The 23,717-nt window shown below is 42.0% G+C and overlaps 1 pseudogene; it reads right to left on the bottom strand.

Annotated features, from left to right (window-relative positions):
* Window positions 1–22,894: 22,894 nt before the first annotated feature.
* LOC139539343 (centrosomal protein of 290 kDa-like) overlaps window positions 22,895–23,717 on the bottom strand; it is a 38,546-nt pseudogene continuing 37,723 nt past the window's right edge.

Genomic DNA, 23,717 nt, shown 5'->3' with positions numbered 1-23,717 from the left:
CTGTTGGATCCAGAAATATTCCAGTTTTCCTGCTTCTCTGTGGGTGCCCGGCCTCGTTTCCCCCCCATGCCAGGAGACAGGTCCTTTCCCACTCACGGGGGCAGATACTCTTGGGAAAAGGAAGCAGTCACAAAAGTGTGAACATTTAGTACTGTACATCAGCATATTCCATGTAAACTGAACCTGACTTGGAACAAAAATATATCAAGGGATGGAAAAACAACTTCACTGGGAATCTAGAATGGGAAAAAATGGTCTAGGCATCCTATGAGTGCCAAATTTGATAATGTGCTTGGTTACCTGGATGAGCTCCTGTCAGCATCCTCAGCCCCAGGCTCTCGTGTGGAGATTAAGACGGGGTCCCCTTCCTGAGAGAGGTAGAATAACCTTTGTACAAACCTCATCGATTGACCAAGTGATGTTCAAAATGGTGCCGACAGCTGCCTCGCTTCTAGTCCTTAGGAAACTTTGCAGTATTTTGTTTTTTTATGTATTATTTCTTAAGTGTTATTACATACCGCCGGGAAGAACTATTAGATCAGAGCGGCGTCAACTTACCAGCACTACGACCAGGAATACGACTTTCCCGAACCGGGTCCTTTGTCCGAACTACCCAGGGCATTTGAGCTGATTCCAGAGGCTGACACAAAACAATGTTGCCAGAGAAGACGTAGACGGAGCGGTCTTCTGGTCAGACTTCGAAGGAGCGCACACCACCCACCGCTTCCGAGTATATTACTCGCTAATGTCCACAAGCATTTTGCTACACTCGCAATAACATCTGCATGTGACCAATAACATTTGATTTGATCCTGTCAAATGGTAGTTTACACCTTCTCACCATTATGTTCAGTCAACAGTTAGATGGCGCTATTGTCTGTCATCATTCTGATCACATCTCAGCTACCTGAGAAAAGTAGGATCATTGCTGATACATTGGGTGCTGCAGAAGGGGTCGGAGTCTGGCTCACTGCTTTGTTCTGCTTCTGAGACTTGAGGTCCTCCTTAGCGCTGAAGATGTCTGCCAGCACCTGTTTCTCCCTCCAGTTGAGACACTTAGTTGTGCCCTCCTGCCTCTGCCAAGCGCTTCTCCAGGTCAGCTTCCTGCTTCATCTGGCTGGCCTCTGTTCCTCCGCCACCAATGCCCTTGGTCTGGAACTCATCTTCCTAAGGAAAGACATCACAGTGGATAGTCTCATTCACAAACTGTGTGGTCTGAAGACTATAGCTGAGCCTGGAATGTCATGTAAGGTTGTGTCCATATTACAATTTCTCAATTGCTTAGACACAATTCCTGGACCAACTCATAATTTTCTCAAATCTTCACACACAATTGTAAAAACTCTCACCCAACGATACAAACATCTAACTTCTGGTTCCCAATTCAAACTTTGCCCTCCGACAACACACACAAGCTGTCAAAAACACAGACTACATGACTGTTTGTTACACACTAGAGGGATTAATTCAAAGCACTGCTACCAAAATGTTTAGAATAGGTTTTCAGATAAATCATTTGTAACTTGGTAAAATCACAGCACTGACTATCCAGATGACCCTTTCAGGAACACCCTGGCGAGAGAAATTCAAAACAGTACTGTAAAAATACCTCTTACATTAGCGGATAAGGAAATACTACTATATGTGCTGTTTTGGTCAAAAACCTGACCATTGAAATGTCATACTGACAAAACATGTAAGGAAGAGTCCATGCACAGTAAAATACCCAATTTCCAAAAGCTGTATTTCCAAATGCAGCAAATGTACAGGTTACTCAGCATCAGTGTTCTCATAATCTCGTCTCAGGTCTGGGTCAGGCCATAATATCTCATCAACGTCACACATTGTTTGCTCTTGCCAGGCAGCATGGGAAAAATGCCTTTGTGTGACTTCGAAAACCCTGGAGAGACTTCACAGACACCACCACAGGCATCCACCATTGCCTCCAGGAGGTTTTGCTGTGCGTAGGGGTTGCGGTCATACACTCTTCACCACCATGCTGAGAAAATTTTCCTCAATCGGATTCAGAAATGGGGAATATGCTGGCAAAAATTAATAATAGTGAACCTGGGGTGGTCATTGAACCAGGCACGAACCAGAGCAGCCCGATGAAAACTCACATTGTCCCAAATGACAACATATTGTGCTTGCTCTGGTTGCCCTGGCTCCCCTTCCTGTTGAAGAGTGTTATTGTGCAGATGATCTAGAAATTGAAGGAGTTGTGCCGTGTTGTATGGACCCACTTTGACATGGCGTTGGAGGACGCCACGATTGCTGCACATAAGGTGACGTTGCCTCCCCTTTGGCCAGGAACTTATATGATGGCACAGTATGATGTCATGACCAATGATTTTGCGCCCCCTTTTGCGCTTTTTTTGTTAGGTTGAACCCTGCCTCGTCGATGAAGATGTACTCCTGTGGGTCAGCCATGGCATCCAGCTCAAAGATTCTCTACAGAAGTAAAAAAAAAAACACACATTTTAATGTACTACAAATACAGTACTATAGTGTACTACTGTACTGGAATGAAAGATTGTGTACTGCAGTTACTGTAACACATTACTATACAGTACTGTATTGATATGCTGGAGAGATGGGCCATACTCTACAAACTGTAAGAATTCTGTACAGTACAGCACATATTACCTGAACATATTGGAACCGTTGCTCCTTAACTGTTTGAATTCCTTTCAAAAGGTACACGGTACAGCTGCTTTGTCCTTATGTGGTTCTTCTGAACGATCCGGTCAATGGTGGAAATGCCGATGCTGTCAATTCCTTGGAAGACTACCTGGTCTTTAACTATTTGGGTTTGAATTTCCCTCAAACGGATGGCATTATTGGCAATCCCCATATTCACCAGGGCAGTCTCCTGCTCAGCTGTGAGAAGTCTCCGCCTAACTCCAATAGATGGCCTCCTCTCAGTTCTGCAAAAATTATGGTCATCCATTACCATGGTAAAACCTACACTGAGAAAAAAAGTGGAGATTCAGTCTATATGCACTACAACATTACATGTACCACAGTAACAAGGCAAATGACATGTTTTCCCTTCTGAAAGTACGGACAATGGATGCAACCGTGTAACGCCTTAGGTTGGGTTGCACTAGCTGTCCAACTTCTCTCATAGTCCTCCCATGTATGAGCACATGATGAACTAAGGCGGCACGAATTTCATCTGAGATTACTTGTCTTTGTTGTTGTCGTCCTTTTCCTCTCTGTTGTCTTGCAACTTTGGCATTGTTAGGATCCATTGTACCAAAGCACATGGACATGCCTCCTAGCGGCAGGGGCAGGGGCGGCAGGTAGTGGTTAGAGCGTTGGACTAGTAACTGAAAGGTTGCAAGATCGAATCCCGAGCTGACGAGGTAAAAATCTGTTGTTCTGCCCCTGAATAAGGCAGTTAACCCACTGTTCCTAGGCCGTCATTGAAAATAAGAATTTGTTCTTAACTGACTTGCCTAGTTAAATAAAGGTAAAATTTAAAAAATCTAAACTTGATCCTGCTATTCTGAATAGTGTGTTAACAATTTTGAGGTTTAGTGTTTGCACCTGGAGAAAGGTGTGCTCTTTGAGTTTAGGTTGTGATGAATTGAGTTAATTATATTAAGAGCATGTGCTTGCTGAATGAATATATAGTGCAATGAATGATGTATTTGGCCACTTTTGTGTAAAGTTTTGCAGAAAGAGTTTTGAATATTGAAATGTGTGGAAACAGGTGAATAGTGTTTACGGTATTGGGATATATGTGTGTTTTTGGTAATGACGTAAGGGTATGAGTTTTTGTGCTACAGGAACCAGTTTTTCTGTTTAAGAAATCGAGAAAAACTGTAGTACAGCCAGTCTTGCCAGAATTTGTGTCAGTCTTTTCAGGCGTTGTAATATGGAGATAGAGTAGTGCCAATATTATTGGAAATAGAGTACAAGTCACAAATGTGTACCATAATCCATACACAAACCTCACGAACACGTATATTTTTGTTAAAAATGCAAAATAATTTGTAAATATGGATAAAGATTTGTGAGTAAATGTTCTCACATTTGAAAAGAAACATCGCAATGTGTAGACAAAAGCGCTGACAAACATTTTTCCAAAGTTTAGGTAGGTATCCAATAATTTCAACACAACACTTTAGTGTTAAACTGTCGAATCAGCATTTGTGTATTTGTGTATCAATCTGTATGATCTGTGTATCATATCGCCATCAAATATTGACGATTATCAACACAGTGTCAGGGGTTCAACCACATTTGTCATCATCATTCCAGTTGTCATAACTCATGAAGCAGCCATAGTCCACACACACCCATATCACTGGTTCAGTCATATTTGTTATGTACTAGATAGGTAAGTGAATTCACACAGATGTTTTATGTATTGGTGTCTATTAGTAGGTGAGAGAACTATGTCAGTGTTAGTATTCCCTAGTTAACATAAGCTCTGAGTGATGGCTGAATTTAGACTGCTTCTACTTTAGCCTACAGCCCAGTCCCAAATCAACCACTAGCATCTAAACCCTGTGCTCTAATCTGAGAGGATTACATAGGTGTTGTCGTGACGTTAGTACCATTAATGTGATGACGATTATTTTATCAAATCAATTAACTATGTTTAATTATTATGATGATTAAGTTAATCATGTAACAATTAACTCATTAGCAATCTTGGGGAACCATGGAAAAAGTTTGTTTAGTGAGTTACCGTTTCCCGAATTAACTCTACAGATATAAATATATCGTTATACCAGTCAACCATTATTTATCATTATTACCTCATTAGTCTCATTCTGAACGTCGTTGACTTCAAATCTGCACCAACCCTAGTCTCCATGATGAATCAGCGATACAAAAATTGCCTTAATCAGTAAATAAATAATTAACTAAATAATCACACAGAATTACATAAACACACACAGGATAGATTATACATTGGTTACTAACATGATGCAATGAAAAGTCCCTAGTGGACTAACCCGATATGACGGCTTGGTTACACAATGAAAGGGGGTGGGGAACGAAAGAGCGGTAGGAGGAGAGACAAAGGAATTCAACTATCGTACATACAGTTGAATAATACGCTCATCGTAAATGTGGATATTTAGCACCCTAACAACCGCTCATTCGGATTTAGAAATGCAAAGTACATATTTACGCTTGTATGTCTTTGTCATCGCTCTCTGGTGAAATCGCCCGATCAGTCTGTGGAGAGTAAAAGTCTCTGGTTGTCCACCAGAGATCACCATATCCTTTGTAGTTGTAGTAGGTTGGTCTCGGAGTATCTGTTACAACGGCTCTTCCAGAGGTGTACCACGTGGTGTTCAGCAGTCCTTGTCCTTCGCTCTGTTTGTTTAGAATAGATACCCTAGAGATACCTATAGAGGTGAGAGGATATTGTTATTTGTCTCTTGTCTTCAGTTGAGTTTCCTAGGCTAACAGTGCATAACCAGCTGCAGGCTGAATGTGCCTGTGCAGTCTTCTTCGAGAGAGTTTCAGAGGGTCTCTACATTTTCTGGTCTGGTAGAGATTTTCTTCTCTGTTGAAAGTTTGAGAGTTTCTAACCATTTTGTACATTTCATCTCACGCTGTCAGTCACGCTGGTCTGATGTACATTTAGTTACGAGTCCTTTGATAAACAATTGGGGAAAAAGGGCATTCTCTCCTTTTGTCATAAAGGAGTGTGCTCACGTGGGCGTGGTTAATGACTGGGTGAAACTTTACATGAAAGACAATTCTAATTTAGAAGGCTAAAATCACCTTCCATTTTCTCACAAATAGTGTAACGATAATTTCACCTGTAAATCATTAAAGTACAATATTTACATATATAATAAAGAGGGCATTTTCTCATCTGAAACGATACTAAAATAAATGTTTGAAACATAGATACAAAAGGTTCAAAATCTATTTATATTTTTAACAACCTTGTCGGGAGAGTCCTTCTCCACTCCAACATTGTAAAGCCATTCTCTTCATACAAACTATTAATTGCTAAGAAAGTCTCTTTTTTCTTCTTAAAAAAAACCTATGCTTGCAGTATTCAGACAGAGAGAGATGACTTGCAGCAACCCAAGTACATCCAGTCTTCAAACATCTTGTTTTTGTCCCATCATAATTATGAATAAAATATGAACAGACAAATAAAACATTTAATCAGTGCAAATACTGATTTTCTGATTTAAATTAAAAAACAGTTTTTATAGTAGTTAAAGGAAGCAGACTGCTCCGGTCTCCCTTTGCTGTGAACACGAGATCAAACTGCACCAGGGTTAGGAGTCAGGGACGAGAGACTAGCAAGAAGACAAATATGACCTGTCCCAAAACATTACCTAGCCTCTAATCCCTAGATCTGAGAGGACTGGATAGTTGACGAATTGTGGCTACTACTATATTGATTAAACCTATCCAAGTCTTTCAGATCTACATAAAATTATAATAAAAATAATAATACATGGGACTTATATAGCACAAACCCAAAGTCTTTACTTTACAATTGTAGAAATCAAACCCCCAAAGAACAGGAATCAAAACAAAACAACATCAGACAAAACAAGAGAAGGATGGGCTCAAGGAAGGGAAATATTAGTGTATGGGCAGGGTAGGGTTGGGATATGAACCCGGTTTAAGGTAAGGGGTGCGACTGGAGTTAGGATTCAAACCTGGTTTAGGGTAAGGGGTAGGGTAATGGTTTGGGTTAGGTGGTGCTCAGTATGGCGTAGCGAGGAGTGTCTTTGAAGTGTATTGCTTTGCGTGGGGGGGGGGGGGGGCTTCAAACGTCTTCGGGATCGGTGTCCCTTCCACGGGACGGTTGAGCTAATGTAGGCTAATGTGATTAGCATGAGGTTGTAAGTAAGTTTAAAAAAAATCCAGGACATAGACATATCTGATATTGGCATAAAGCTTAAATTCTTGTTAATTTAACTGCACTGTCCAATTTACAGTAGCTATTACAGTGAAAGAATACCATGCTATTGTTTGAGGAGAGTACACAATTATGAACATGAAAAGTTATTAATCCTAGTAAAAATTCCCTGTCTTAGGTCAGTTAGGATCACCACTTTATTTTAAGAATGTGAAATGTCAGAATAATAGTAGAGAGAATTATTTATTTCAGCTTTTATTTCTTTCATCACATTCCGAGTGGGTCAGAAGTTTACATACACACAATTAGTATTTGGTAGCATTGTCTTTAAATTGTTTAACTTGGGTCAAACGTTTCGGGTAGTCTTCCACGAGCTCCCCACAATAAGTTGGGTGAATTTTGGCCCATTCCTCCTGACAGAGCTGTTGTAACGGAGTCAGGATTGTAGGCCTCCCCTTGCTCGCACACGCATTTTCAGTTCTGCCCACAAATCTTCTATAGGATTGAGGTCAGGGCTTTGTGATGGCCACTCCAATACCTTGACCTTGTTGTCCTTAAGCCATTTTGCCACAACTTGGGAAGTATGCTTGGGGTCATTGTCCCTTTGGAAGACTCATTTGCGACCAAGCTTTAACTTTCTGACTGATGTCTTGAGATGTTGCTTCTATTTTGTGAAGTGCACCAGTCCCTCCTGCAGCAAAGGACCCTCACAACATGATGCTGCCACCCCCGTGCTTCACGGTTGGGATGGTGTTCTTCGCCTTGCAAGCCTCCCCCTTTTTCCTCCAAACATTACGATGGTCATTATGGCCAAACAGTTTTATTTTTGTTTCATCAGACCAGAGGACATTTCTCCAAAAACTACGACCTTTGTCCACATGTGCAGTTGCAAGCTGTAGTCTGGCTTTTTTTTATGGTGGTTTTGGAGCAGTGGCTTCTTCCTTGCTGAGCGGCCTTTCAGGTTATGTCGATATAGTACTAGATTTACTTTCGATATAGATACTTTTGTACCTGTTTCCTCCAGCATCTTCACAAGGTCCTTTGCTGTTGTTCTGGGATTGATTTGCTCTTTTCGCAGCAAAGTACATTCATCTCTCAGAGACAGAACCTTCCTGAGCGGTATGACGGCTGTGTGGTCCCATGGTGTTTATACTTGTGAACTATTATTTGTACAGATGAACGTGGAACATTCAGGCATTTGCTCCCAAAGATGAACCAGACTTGGGGAGGTCTACAATGTTTTTCTGAGGTCTTGGCTCATTTATTTTGATTTTCCCATGATGATTCCCATGTCAAGCAGAGGCACTGAGTTTGAAGGTAGGCCTTGAAATACATCCACAGGAACACCTCTAATTGACTCAAATTATGTCAATTAGCCTATCAGAAGCTTTTAAAGCCATGATATCATTTTCTGGAATTTTCCAAGCTGTTTAGAGGCACAGTCAACTTAGTGTATGTAAACTTCTGACCCACTGGACTTATAAGTGAAATAATCTGTCTGTAAACAATTGTTGGAAAAATGACTTGTGTCAGTCACAAAGTAGATGTCCTAACCGACTTTCCAAAACTATAGTTTGTTAACAAGAAATTTGTGGAGTGATTGAAGAACGAGTTTTAATGACTCCAACCTAAGTGTATGTAATTGTCCGACATCAACTGAATATATCGACGTGTGCACAATGCCGCGCCTCATCTCTGATTCTCCGCTGGGCGCACAATATCAAGTGTGCTTATAGGCTATTTAGTGTGGTCTCAATCAAATGATCCATGGCCTAGCACTAAGTGCATGCTCGGAGAAGCACAGAACAAAGTTATATTTCCAAGACAGCTGCTGGGATGTTGTAAATTACAGTCGTGGCCAAAAGTTTTGAGAATGACACAAATATGAATTTCCACAAAGTTCGCTGCTTCAGTGTCTTTTGATATTTTTGTCAGATGAAAAAGTCGTTGTGCCAACATTTTTGACTGTTATGGAAAAACATTAAATCTACTGCGCAGCCTAGTAACGCCTGAAAAACCTGGTGATAAATCATATGATGAAATTGTGGCTACCTTAAAAGGACATTATTCTCCCAAACCACTGATAATCTCAGTGAGATTCAGGTTTCATAAGAGAAATCAAGAGGAGGGGGAATCAATCTCACAGTTTGTGGCTGTATTGAAACAGTTATCTGAACACTGAATTTAGGCGATCAATGAGTGACACTATACGTGATAGGTTAGTGTGTGGCATGCACAGCAAGGCAATTCAGAAACACCTTTTGACTGAGAGTAACTTAACATTGCAGAGAGCAATAGAAGTGAGTACGTCAATGGAAATGGCAAGTAAAGACGCACAACAGCTAAGTGCATCGACCCAAGTGCATAAGGTGTCTACGGAGTTAAAAAAACAAGGCAGGAGGTGACAAGCCATGCTATCGCTATGGGAAACCAGGTCACCAAGCAGAGGAGTGTTGGTGCAAAGACTTAGACTGCAGAAGTTGTGGGAAAAAGGGTCACATCAAACGTGCATGTAAAAACAAAAAGACACAATCAAACAAAAATACTTAAAGGAAAAGTGACTTCACAAAAAGAAAGTGCATAAAATGGAGCACACAGAGGATGAACAAAGTGATACCATGTCTGAAGGGGAAGAATCTTTGCATGTTTTGTCCATTTCAAACAATGGACACGGATACTGGGTGACACCGCTACTGGATGGAAACGCAGTACGGATGCAAGTGGACACTGGAGCAGCCATATCTTTGCTGTCTGAGGCTGTATACAAGGAGAAACTACATAACCTCACACTACAGCCCACAAAGATGACGCTGAAAACACACCGGTGAGATTGTTCCAGTGAGAGGAAGCGTGATTCTTACGGTGGAGCTCAACAAACAGAAGGTAAAGCTACCATTCTACATCGTGAAAGGCAACCATCCAGCATTGCTAGGACGCACATGGCTGGAAAAGATCAAACTAAACTGGCAGGAAATTCACATGGTTGCAAAAGAGGACACAAACCTACAAGGGATATTGAGGAAACGCGCAGATGTGTTCAAAGGAGAACTTGGCAGTATGAAGGACATAACAGTTAAACGGACCGTGAAACCAGACAGCAAGCCAAAATGCTTCAAAGGTAGACCTGTCCCATACTCCATAAAACCAAAAGTTGAAATTGAGCTAAACAGACTAGTCGAGAGTGGAGTATTGGATCCAGTGAATTTTAGTGAATGGGCTACACCCATTGTTCCAGTCATAAAAAAAGATGGATCACTCAGACTCTGTGGTGATTTCAAAGTCACCATTAACCCAGTCTTGACTGCTGAAAAATATCCACTACCCCTCATTGACGACCTCTTTTCTGGTTTAGCTGGAGGACAAATATTTAGTAAGATAGATTTATGTCAGGCCTATCTATAGATGCATGTGGACCAAGAGTCACAAGAACTGTTGACCATAGTGACTCACAAAGGACTGTACAGGTACCGGAGGCTTCCTTTTGGAATCACCTCAGCTCCGGCCTTGTTTAAGAGAGCTATGGACCAGATACTGAGCGGGCTCACTGGGGTCCAATGTTACCTCAATGATCTACTCATCACCGGCAAAGACAAGCAGGAGCACCTGAGAAACCTGAACGCTACACTACAGAGATTGGAGGAGTACGGTCTGAGGGTCATTTACGTCCCTCTGTTGAGTACCTGGGCCACTTAAAAAATAAAGGGGAGCCGCACACTCTAGGAGCTCAGATGCAAAAATATTTACCTCCAACGTTTCGACAGACAAGCTGTCTTCATCGGGGTATAATGGCAAACACTGCGAGATGACTCGTTTATATAGTGTCAAAAGACACACACAGGTGTCTGTAATCATGGCCAGTTGTGGCCTGATATCATTGGTTAATTCTTATATATTAAAATAGCATACAAAAAACATAAATGGATAGTGTACAATCATAGATACAATTTGGCTATATAAGCCTACAAACATTTACAATAGCAAAATCACAATAATCACAAGAATGGCTTCAGATCAAAGTCTACGTTGAGACCGAAGGGGAGCAAGGGTCTTTAAATTAAAGATCCAGGCAGCCTCTCGTTTTAACAATAAATTGTCGAGGTCACCCCCTCTCCTAGGGAGGGTGACATGTTCGATGCCAATATAACGTAGAGACGAAATCTGTAGAAAATGTTCCACTGGGTAGCTCCCCTTTAAAGGGAGAGCAAATAGTGTGTATGGTAATCTGCTTGTTTAATGCAAAATAGTAAAATATTCATATACATTCTAAGGAGTAACAGCTCCTGTAGTGGTACAGTTGGAGATGGTAGGCTATATCTCAGAGACACTTAATAGACACTATGTTTGTAAAAACCACAGCACAAATTACCTTTCTTAGATTAGGGTTAAATAACCACAGCCAAATGATAACTCATGTGTGGTCTTTCAAACAGATAAGGCTAGATAGATGAACAGATTGCAGTTGAACATCGAATTGTGCACAGCATGAAATGTGGCAAGAACAAAATTGGGGTATTGTTATAGAGAGCAGCTCCAAAACAAACTATTTCATGTGTTTTGTTTCTATTCAACAGGTAAATATCACTTTTATCCTTGAAATATGTTAAATGACCTACAACTACAGCAGAATATTGATTATAATTGTTAAATTTTTAATCATGATTGACAAGTGTATGTAAAATATACTCGTTGATGCCTTCTGTCACCCCCTACAGATTTAGAGAGAAGGTCCAGACTAGGGATTCATATTTTCCCGGAAATACTGCAAAAATCAGAAGTCCTCATTTAAAGCGTTTAAAACCAAGATGGTCACTATGCCAGGGTTCTCCCAAAATTGCTGGCTTGGCTGTGCCACTATGTAAAGATTTCACAGCAAGTGAAACTGATATTTAGTAGGCCCTGGTGATAGAGTAACTTTGATTGCCAATGACATTGTGACTTGCGAAACAGGCTGTTCATAAATTCAGAGCGTGTTCCTCAATTAATTCAGCACATTTCAGCAGGCCTAGCACAGAGCGCGCTCAGTGTGCACAGAGCACACTCCGAGTAGGCCATAGCTTTGTCGGTCATACAAACTTTGTAACAGCAGTCAAACAAAGGTCAAATGACCAAAGTAGCTAAGCTGGCTAAACCTCCAACGAATAACAGAATATCTTCTATTTGGCAAAATTGAATTGATGATTATACCGATAGCTGATCAGCTCATGAATAACGGGGAGATGAAGAGAGGAAATTGTTTAAATATCAAGGTATCTTAAAAAAATATCCATATCTACTCTCATACTGTTTGTTGATCATGGGCAGCAATATGAGACAGCACAGAGAAGCGGGAGAAATGTTAGGCCTATAGCAGTATTTTGACATGCATAGGTGAGACGTGCTTTGATAATGCAACCGATGGATTACAGAATAAAGTTAGGAAATTCCATGCGAGACAGGAGTCAGGATTTTGGGTTTCAGTGGGATTGGCTATGTGAGTCAGTAGATAAATAATACACTTGATTTAGGCTATGTTATTGCATGCATGCTAAATGCATGCTACTTTATTCCAATATTTTTTATCATTCAGTTGATCATTCCTAATGTGACTTTTCCTCTCTGCGCTTTTTTTTTAGGCTCAATGGCCGTTTCCTCATCTCCTCACTCCGCTGCCACCCGCCTCCGTCACCTTGTTCTCAACACCGGTTTAAATCAATATAGCCTACTTTCGTCGAGAAATCTGTTTTTTTTTCAGGATCGGGTTCATTTAATTTCTGAAATGTTGGACCAGGCCTAGACTTGGGCTTCAACTCACCGGGCTTGGGTCGGACCGGGATCGAATTTTCACTGCTGATGAGAACTCTAAACTGCATTTGGGTCTTGTGTGCAGTCTGGCAGTGTGAATTATGAGTGTGCTTTGAATTGATGCCGACTTTGTATCAAGTAAATACGCTAGGCTAAAGGCTTCCATGCAACAACCTGCTTGTATAATGTGCTATTTTATTTTTTGACAATCTGCTGCTGCACATGTTGTGTATTTTTGTGGAATTGCATTAGCGCGACATTGGGGGAAAATTTTATTTCCCGCGTCTTGTCATTTTATGTTTTCTGGAAATGTGAAGCATGGTGGGACAGTCCCGGGATCACGGTTACCCGTGTTAATCCCTAGTCCAGACTACAACAAAAACTAGAACCATTACAACAGTCTCAACATCAGCACCTATACCTACTATTACCAAAACTGTGAAAAACAGGGTCAAGTCAACACCTAAAGTTCCAGCACCTAAATCAACGAGACAAGTCTCAAGACTGGCCCCCACGATCACAACGACCACCCACCTGATCCAGTCAACAACCAGCTTAAACTCCACCTCTACTCCTCCATTCCCATCTTCATCATCACTCTTCTCCCTACCTTCCCCCACTTCCCTCTCTCACTTTCTTCCCACATCCTCTCGCTCTCTCCCCAGCTCTGCCTCCCCCTTGTCGCCACCTCTCCCCTCGTTTTTGTCTTCCACCTCTTCTTCCTCTCTCAGAACACCTCCACAAACTACGTTGTTCAATTATTTACAGAATTGTGGTAAGAATGTGCCCAGAAAGCTGTCAGAATTGCAGATTATGTTTTGATCCTTAATTGCAATATTTAATCTTCAAACATTTAAAATGGATTTTATACGTGTAAATAGTTGTGGATGTGGACTGATTAAAAGTATTTCATTATGACAAATAACAATGTGAGGATGACCACCTACATCATTTTATTCAGCCCAAAACCATTATTATTTATATCTACATATCCATATAAGGATCAAAACAATCAGAAATGTGTGTTTCATCTTTTTGGGCTCATTCTTACCACAATACTGGGAATAATGTAACATCTTTATATATGTGGCACACCTGACTCCTTTGGTTGTGTATTATACATCTATGAACATTTGAAGATATTATGGGTATAAGCGGTCAGAAAAGAGCAGACTTGGCTTCCAGGATCCAGTCGAAGGAAAGGTTTTAATATGGGCTAACATCACCAGAGGGGCTAACAGCACCAGAGGCTAAAAAAGCGAAGGTCAACAGCATGGTGATAGAGCATGGCTAAAAAGTATGGCTCAAAGGGCAAATTCTTCTTCTGAGTCTCAACATTATATAGTCATTCTGAATGACGTATACATGCATCATTACAGACGTTGATTGATAAGAACCTGATACAACTTTCTTTTGAACAATGAGAACTGTGATACATCTGCTACTTTGTGTACAGAGAGTGAAATTCAGCAGTTTACCAAGTTCAAGATTGGATTGTCAGTTCCTGAGGCCTATAATTCTGTATCCTGACATCTGATACATAGATAAATGGAAAACACTTGTAGACCTTTACTTCAGACCATTTTAAGTAATGCGTGAGAAATTAAGAAGGCTAAACGTATCCTGATTACAAGCAAACATGTGAGGAAGTGGTCGAAGTCAATCTTGTTTGTCGTAAGGCATTCACCTGGCCCCCACATTGGGCATGCTACAATTATATTTCATACAGATATGGTGATGTGAAATTGATCCAATAAGACATTGAGTTGTTTGACTACCATATTGGAAAAAAGTATGTGGACACCCCTTCAAATTAGTGGATTCTGTTATTTCAGCCACACACGTTGCTGACAGGTGTATAAAATCAAGCACACAGCCATTTAATGTCCATAGACAAACATTGCCAGTAGAATGGCCTTGCTGAAGAGCTCAGTGACTTTCACGTGGCACCGTCATAGGATGCCACCTTTCCAACAAGTCAGTTTGTCAAATGTCTGCCCTGCTAGAGCTGCCCCGGTCAACTGTAAGTGCGGAAGTGGATGGGTTATTGTTGTACTGAAATAGAAAAGGGAAGTGTGAAGTGGAAACGTCTAGGAGCAACAACGGCTCAGCCGCGAAGTGGTAGGCCATAAGCTCACAGAATGGGACCGCCAAGTGCTGAAGCGTATAGCGTGTAAAAATTGTATGTCCTCGGTTGCAACACTCACTAGCGAGTTCCAAACTGCCTCTGGAAGCAACGTCGGCACAAGAACTGTTCGTCGGGAGCTTCATGAAATGGGTTTCCATGGCCGATCAGCTGCACACAAGCCTAGCTCAGCATGCGTAATGCCAAGTGTCGGCTGGAGTGGTGTAAAGCACACCGCCATTGGACTCTGGAGCAGTGGAAACGTGTTCTCTTGAGTGATGAATCACGATTCACCATCTATCTGGCAGTCCAACGGACTAATCTGAGTTTGGCGAATGCCACGAGAACGCTACCTGCCCTAATGCATAGTGCTAACGGTAAAGTTTGGTGGAGGAGGAATAATGATCTGCGGTCTGCGGCCTTCCAGTGAAGTCAAATCTTAACGCTACATCATACAATGACATTCTAGACAATTCTGTTCTTCCAACTTTGTGGCAACAATTTGGGGAAAGCCCTTTTCTGTTTCAGTACAACAATAAACCAGTGCACAAAGCGAGGTCCATACAGAAATGGTTTGTCGAGATCGGTGTGGAAAAACTTGACTGGCCTGCACAGAGCCCTGACCTCAACCCCGTCTAACAACTTTGGGATGAATTGGAACGCCGACTGCAAGCCAGGCCTAATCGCCCAACATCAATGCCCGACCTCACTAATGCTCTTGTTGCTGAATGGAAGCAATTCCCCACAGCAATGTTCCATCATTTAGCGGAAGCATTCACAGAAGAGTGGAGACTGTTATAGCAGCAAAGGGTGGACCAACTCCATATTAATGCCCATGATTTTGGAATAAGATGTTCGACAATCAGGTGTCCACATACCTTTGGTCCCGGTGAGGCACGAGACGAGGGCGGAAGTCGTGACAGATCAAATATATTTGAACATCAAAGCCTTCGAGCAGTGTTGAAGGGCTATAAGAGATCCACTGGTTGTTCAAAATGTCATAGGACATTTAATGTCCTATTACACAAGTCAAGAGTTCACCTTGAGTTTTTTTATGCTCGCGCTCCAGAGTTGTGAGCTGTTCCTGACTCAGTGCTGCTGGAGTTTTCAGTGTCTCATTCTCCCTCTGCCCCACCCTCTTCATCAGCCCGATGGTATTTCCAACCCTGGCACAGTTGTACCGCTGCGACCTGCCTAGAGTGAACAGGAAAGAGTTTCATTCAGCTTTTTGATCCATTTCTTACATCGTACACATTTACTAGATGGTTCAATTGTAAAGTGAGACTGGCTCTATGAGTCATGACTGTAAAACAAGCGTGAACACAGACAGGTGTTACAGATAGGAGACCTATAGCCTGACAACATAGGAATAAAACGTCTGTATACAAAAAATAGGATAGACCTACCCCACAAACATGGCCCAGTTTTTTCTCCACCTTCGCCTTTTCCTTCTTCAGAACATTGTACATCTCTTTGAGGTCTGAAATGTGGTCCTATCAGTAAAGGAGAGAGGATAATTGGATGAGCTGGTATACAAACATCTCTGGCAGGTCTTGACAGACCAAAGGTCTTAAAAGCCCCCCATCCACTGAGGTCTTAACCTGGTGCTTGAACTTAGTTCCAGTGCTTAAGTTCTTGGGCTTCAAGGTCCCAGTCGAAATAAAAGGTGGTTAATGATCTTGAGTCTTGTTTTAAGTCAAAGCCATTTTTCTATATTCCATACCTTTAGTCTGGGTAGGTCCCAGTTTGTAGCGTAGTTCATTCTGCGTTGTGTACTTTTAATTAGGACGCTGCCACAACTGACAGTCTGCTAGTTGAATTATTTTTATTTGCCCTGCACACGAAGAGACAACACACATTATGTTAACCCTTGGCGCAGTCACAGCTCTCAGGCACCTCGCTAGCCGAAGGTCAGGCAAAAGAGCGCCAAAAGGAAATAACATGTGCTGCGTGCACACATTCAATGCACAACAGCACACCATACAATACAAGTTAAATGATACAGAACATAATTCGGACAAAATAAAAGACATACCTGCACACGAAGAGACAACACACATTATGTTAACCCTTGGCGCAGTCCTAGCTCTCAGGCACCTGCGCAAGCACATGGACACTCACTCAAACACTGTCCCAAGTACTCACAATTTACAATAGGTACCCTAGTTAGCGAGCTTTGTGAAACTTGTTAACATAAATCTTTATATTATCCACATTGTAACAAACTTATGGTAGCATAACAGTACATAACAGCCTGCTCCAGTTGAAGTTGGAGCTCCAGGTTCTCTTAGGAAAGCTTCAGGTTCTCTGTCTGCAGCTCATGCTCAATCTGCGAGGGGGTGCCTGAACCTCTCCCTGAGGTCTGGAAAAAGAGAAACATCAGCCATCATGCTTTAGCAATCAGAATGCGACGAATCAAAAAAGGAACAATATGTTTTAGGAGGAGAGGGAGAGATTAAGGGAGGAAAGAAAGGAAGTGTAAGTACAGTGGCTTGTGAAAGTATTCACCCCCTTGGCATTTTCCCTATTTTGTTGCCTTTTTGGGGGGGTTGTATCATTTGATTTACACAACATGCCTACCACTTTGAAGATCAAAAAAAAAACGGACCTTGAGCGTGCATTACTATTCACGCCCCCAAAGTCAATACTTTGTAGAGCCACCTTTTGCAGCAATTACAGCTGCAAGTCTCTTGGGGTATGTTTCTATACGCTTGGCACATCTAGCCACTGGGAGTTTTGCCCATTCTTCAAGGCAAAACTGCTCCAGCTCCTTCAAATTGTATGTAAGGGTTCCGCTGGTGTACAGCAATATTTAAGTCATACCACAGATTCTCAGTTGAGCTGAGGTCTGGGCTTTGACTAGGCCATTCCAAGACATTTAAAAGTTTCCCCTTAATTTAAACCACTCGAGTGTTGCTTTAGAAGTATGCTTAAGGTCATTGTCCTGCTGGAAGGTGAACCTCCGTCCCAGTCTCAAATCTCTGGAAGACTGAAACAGGTTTCCCTCAAGAATTTCCCTTTATTTAGCACCATCCAACATTCCTTCAATTCTGCCACCATGCTTCACTGAGGGGATGGTGTTCTCTGTTGGGTTTGCGCTAGACATAGCGTTTTCCTTGATGGCCAAAAAGCTCAATTTTAATCTCATCTGACAAGAGTACCTTCTTCCATATGTTTGGGGAGTCTCCCACATGCCTTTTGGCGAACACAAAACGCGTTGCTTATTTTTTTCTTTAAGCAATGGCTTTTTTTCTGGCCAGTCTTCCGTAAAGCCAAGCTCTGTGGAGTGTACGGCTTAAAGTGGTCCTATGGACAGATACTCCAGTCTCCGCTGTGGAGCTTTGCAGCTCTTTCAGGGTTCTCTTTGGTCTCTTTGTTGCCTCTCTGATTAATGCCCTCCTTGCCTAGTCCATGAGTTTTGGTGGGCGGCCCTCTCTTGGCAGTTTTGTTGTGGTGCCATATTCTTTCCATTTTTCAATAATGGATTTAATGGTGTTCCGTGGGATGTTCAAAGTTTGGGATATTTTTTTATAACCCAACCCTCATCTGTACTTCCCCACAATTTTGTCCCTGACCTGTTTGGAGAGCTCCTTGGTCTTCGTGGTGTTGCAGACTCTGGGGCCTTTCAGAACAGGTGTGTGTATATATACTGAGATCATGTGACACTTAGATTGCACACAGGTGAACTTTATTAGACTAATTATGTGACTTTAGAAGGTAATTGGTTGCACCAGATCTTATTTAGGGGCTTCATAGCAAAGGGGGTGAATACATATGCACGCACCACTTTTCAATTTTCATTTTTTTCTTTTTGTTTGAAACAAGTAAATTTTTCATTTCACTTCACCAATTTTGACTATTTTGTGTATGTCCATTACATGAAATCCAAATAAAAATCCATTTAAATTACAGGTTGTAATGCAACAAAATAGGAAAAACGCAAAAAACGCCAAGGGTTATGAATACTTTTGCATGGCACTGTAGGTGACCACATGGATAAACATACAAACTTAGCGCATAGGACTAGAATTAGGTACAGTACACAGACTGGGAGCCGAACATCCTATTAAGACAAACACTGCGGGCACTTTCTGCAAACTCAAAAACTGCACTAGCATCTTGGCAGGTCAGAAGCCAGGGGCAGCCTTTTGTACCTTGTGAGTTTTGGGAGACTTAGATTTCAGCTTTTCACTTATTTTCTCACTGTCATCAGTAATGACCTCTGAATTCAGCTTGGCGCCACGGATACTCTCTGAAGTAAACTCAAGCTTGCTTTCGCTGACATCCTCAGTGTCGAGTTCCTTGATGATACAACTGTCAGATTCACCGTCACTGAGGTCAGCGCTGGGGTCAGCATTCGGCTCCTCTTCTTTCCTGACCGTTTTCACCACTGTCCCACTTCCCACTTATTTCCACCTCCCTCTGTTTCTCCATCTCCGTCACCACCTGCATCATCTGTACCCATCACACTACCTGCTGTCACCCCTTCATGCTCAGATGCAGGTTTAGCTGACTCAGGCCTCTCAGAGGTTGATGGCTCACCAGCCACTGGCTCACTTCCCTCTGGACTCTGGGATTTAGGGGGTTTGGTTACATTCAAATCCAGCACAGTATTACTTGTGGAATCCTGTCTGGCAATGATATTCTCCTTTATGCTTTTGTCCACTAGTTCATAAACAGCCACCTCATTGACATTCTCTGACTTTTTCAGGTTCTCCTGCTTGGACTCTCTGTCAGCCTCTTCTTTCTGTTTCCCCTTTTTCTGCATCTCCCTCTGCTGCTTCATTTTCAGTCTGTTCTTCATCTCCTCCCTCTCCAGTCACATCTGTTCCTCCACTCTCAGCCCTGCTTGGTTTCTCTGTCGGCTCTGCCTCAGGTACACCATCATTTGTTTCATCCAAGTCTGTCTGGGTTTCTTTCTGCTCTTGGTTTGGGTGTAGCTCCCCCTCCTGGCCTAAGCGGTCAGCAGCCTCCTTGTGGGCTAAAGATGTCATGACAGTGTCTTTCTCATGGCCATCACCAACATCAACCGTCAGAGAACAAAGACTTTTTAAGGACATGGACTATGAATGGGATTGTGGAGCGGATGCAAGAGAAAAGAAAGAAAGAATAAGAGTAAGTGAAGATGAAGTAAAGATGCACGAAGAAGAAAGGGTATCAAATTAACGTTAATGACCGGATAACATAAGCACAAATGTAAATACCAAGTGTAAAAGGAGACGTACAAAGGGCCTGGAGGGGGGCTCCTTGGACATCTGGCTCTCCAGGGAGTGAAGCCTGTCCTTTAGGTAGAGGTTCCTTATGTTCATGTCCTCCATGGCAGCATCTCTGGGTAGGGCTTGCTGGTGCCTGGAATAGAGGGAAGGTAAGGGAAGTGTTGGTCTGGGTTGGTTAGCTTATACTGCAAGCACAAGTTCTCCAAGCACCAAGATTGATACCACCACTGTTGATATGGCACCATCATCTTAGGTGTATACAAACATTTCACAATCTAGGCTTATGTTCTCCCATCATCTTTGTGACCTTTCAGCTTAAAGGGACATTTCACCGCTACATTTCCTGGTTGTAAGCAAACCACAAGATACAGAATTCATAGCGATTTCAGGACGTATTACCAACCCTGTCAAGGTTGATCCGTTTGAGAATGTGTGTCAACAGGTAGCTAACTTTACTCACTGGACCAGCCACTCGTTCATAGAACATTAGCTTGCGAATAACAATTTATTTTTCTTTGTGTGTCTACAACAACTGTAAAGTTTAGTCATGGTGTGACGCTCAGTACCTGGATGTGCAAACTACAAGCAAGTAAAGGCTGCTGGGGAAACATTTAATCGGTTCCCTTACTAAGAAGTTGAGTAGAGGTAACGTAGCTAACTTAGTTAACTAGCTAGCAAAATACATTTGTTTATCTAACCTAAAATCTTGCTATAGCTAGCTTTCATAATACGGTGGCTAGACATTCCAAAGCAAATAAATGTAATTATCCAGCTGCTATGCTGTCTGGCGATGTGATTTGTAACTTTGCAAGCTAACTTTATCTACATTGGGTTACGTTAGCTACAGCCTACTGCAGTGGTTCCCAAACTGTGAAGGGTTGTTTTCCAAGGAACTCTAATAGTAGCATGCACAATGTGCAAATTCAAAATTGGGTAGCGCATCATCCGTTTTCCTTTTGTCATGTCAGTTGTTGCATACCTTAGAGAGCCATTTATAACTTGTAAGAAATGTCCAGAGCAACTAACCCATGTCAGCTAACGTTTTTTAGCGAGGTTTTTTTAACCCATAGGTTTTGTTGTAATGTTTGAGTCACTCAAATATCACATGAATACACATTAGATATGGCAAAATGTATACAATTGCAAGAAAATTAGCTTTAAAACGGCAAAATGTAATCTTGCACAACATGACAAAATGTGTAGAATTGCAGGAAACAAGGAGACAATTGAATACTTATGTCAAATACTTATGTCATGCAATAAAATGCAAAGTAATTACTTAAAAATCATACAATGTGATTTTCTGGATTTTTGTTTTAGATTCCGTCTCTCACAGTTGAAGTGTACCTATGATAAAATTACAGACCTCTACATGCTTTGTAAGTAGGAAAACCTGCAAAATCGGCAGTGTTATCAAATACTTGTTCTCCCCACTGTATGTGTGACATTCAGAGGGTGAATGGGCAAGACACAATATTTAAGTGCTTTTGAACTGGGTATTGTAGTAGGTTCAGGCGTACCGATTTGTGTCAAGAACTGCAATGCTGCTGGGTTTTTCATGCTCAACAGTTTCCCGTGTGTATCAAGAATGGTCCACCACCCAAAGGACATCCATCCAACTTGACACAACTGTGGGAAGCATTGGAATCAACATGGGCCAGCATCCATGTGGAACGCTTGACACCTTGTAGAGTCCATGCCCCGATGAATTGAGGCTGTTCTGAGGGCAAAAGAGGAGGGGTGCAACTTAATATTAAGAAGGTGTTATTAATGTTTTGTACACTCAGTGTAGACATCTGTGGCATTGTGTTGTGTGATAAAACTGCCCATTTTAGAGTGGCCTTTGATTGTCCCCAGCACAAGGTGCACCTGTGTAATGATCATGCTGTTTAATCAGCTTCTTGATATGCCACACCTGTCAGGTAGATGGATAAGAGATTAATAAGATTGTTGTGCGTATGGAAAGTTTCTGGGATCTTTTATTTCAGCTCATGAAGCATGGGATCAACACTTTACATGTTGAGTTTATATTTTTGTTCAGTATACTGTAGGTGATGTAAGAGTATAATAATAGGCAGAGCAAGCACGTTTTGGTGATTTCTGGTATATCATACAAATAAATCAATCACAGCACGTTTTTGGACTCATTCAGCAATTTTTACCTGATTAAGCACAATACCATTGGAAATGAATGGTCAATTAAAGGTCTTTTTTAAAGATGCACATTATAAACTGCACACGCACCAGAAACCCTGTTGTTTTGTCAAGTGGCAATGAATCACTTTGAAACATTTTGGGAGCTTCGCATGGTCGCATTAATTGGTCGGAGCGGGAGGAACTCTGTAAAATTCAAAACAGTATAAACCAGGGCTCTCCAACCCTGTTCCTGGAGAGCTACCATCCTGTAGGTTTAGCTCCAACCCCAATCCAGCACACCTGATTCTAATAATTAGGTAGTTGATAAGCTGAATAAGGTTAGTTACAACTGGGGTTGGAGTAAAAACTTACAGGAGGGTAGCTATCCAGGACCAAGGTTGGAGAACCCTGGTCTAAACCATTTGCCTTTGAGGCGGGGGTAAAATCTAAAGCTGCATTAAAATAATTGGCTAAATGCAATGCTAATGTCTAAAGATAAATATTGTCATAGTACTAGCTCACAACATTTTTTATCTGCAAAAATGACAAGTTTATCAGTGGGTGATGTTGATTTCTGATAAAAAGTGGGGGGACAAAAAGCATATATTGCCCCCACCCCTAATCTGATAGTGGGGTGGTAGATACTCAGTCTGCCCTATGGCTCAAATCACGTAATTACATACACCTGACATCACACACACGTAAAATAAATTGGTGCATCAAATCATATCGCAACAATTCGTTCCCCTAATCAAACCGAATCGCACCGAATAGTTCTTAAACTAAAACAGATCGTTCCTGTATCTTATCGGAGCCCATGCATCTAGCCAGGTGCTTGCTGGTCAGCGCTGTGATGGTGGGCTTCTTCCTCAACTCCTGAGGAGGACAAGGAGAAGAAGAGATTTACCAGGATAGGAGAAGAGAAGAGATACCGGGAAAAGGGCTCCCCAAATAAAGAACAATGAGTGACATCATAAAAGTCCATTGCAATGCTGTATTTGAGGTAGAGATCATTGATCCAGACTTACAAAATTCTGGGAACTTCTGAACCAAGACTAAGAGAGAGACATGAGAGAGTGTGGGACTATGTTACATACCAGTGCAGTCTATTTGAAGCGGTCCAGGGAGGTGTCAGTGTGCAGGTCCAGTTTCTGGTGCAGTGTCCTCACCTCCTCCTCATGTCCTCCTGCTCCTGGGGTAACAGAGGAAGTCCAAATTGGTTGGTATACAAGAAAGATGTGTACATCATGTCTGGCTTGTTGCTTCTAGCTCTCTTCTAATTCTATATCTATTGTATTTACCTGTCTAGCACGGGCCAATAGGTTCTGATACTTCTTAAGGACCTCCTCCTTGTGATCCAGGCGGCCCTGCAGGTTGTTCATGGTCTGGTGGGCCACTTTGAGGGCTGGTTGGCTCTCTCCGCCTCGTCCTGCTGGTGCTTGGCCAGGTCTGCCAGGAGTCCCCTCCCTTTCTGCAGCCGCAGGGAGACGCAGCTCATTGATATCCCTGTCCCTAGAGGACATTCTGCTTTGGGCTGACTCCTTCTCTTTCAGCTTCTGCACAGGGAGAACAAAAAGAAAGACAGGCTCAGAGATGATGG

Source organism: Salvelinus alpinus, chromosome 15 (assembly GCF_045679555.1).
Source record: "Salvelinus alpinus chromosome 15, SLU_Salpinus.1, whole genome shotgun sequence".
In the NCBI taxonomy this organism is placed as follows: Eukaryota; Metazoa; Chordata; class Actinopteri; order Salmoniformes; family Salmonidae; genus Salvelinus; species Salvelinus alpinus.
The sequence above is the reverse complement of the archived record's forward strand: the minus strand, read 5'-3'. Positions and strand labels throughout refer to the sequence as shown.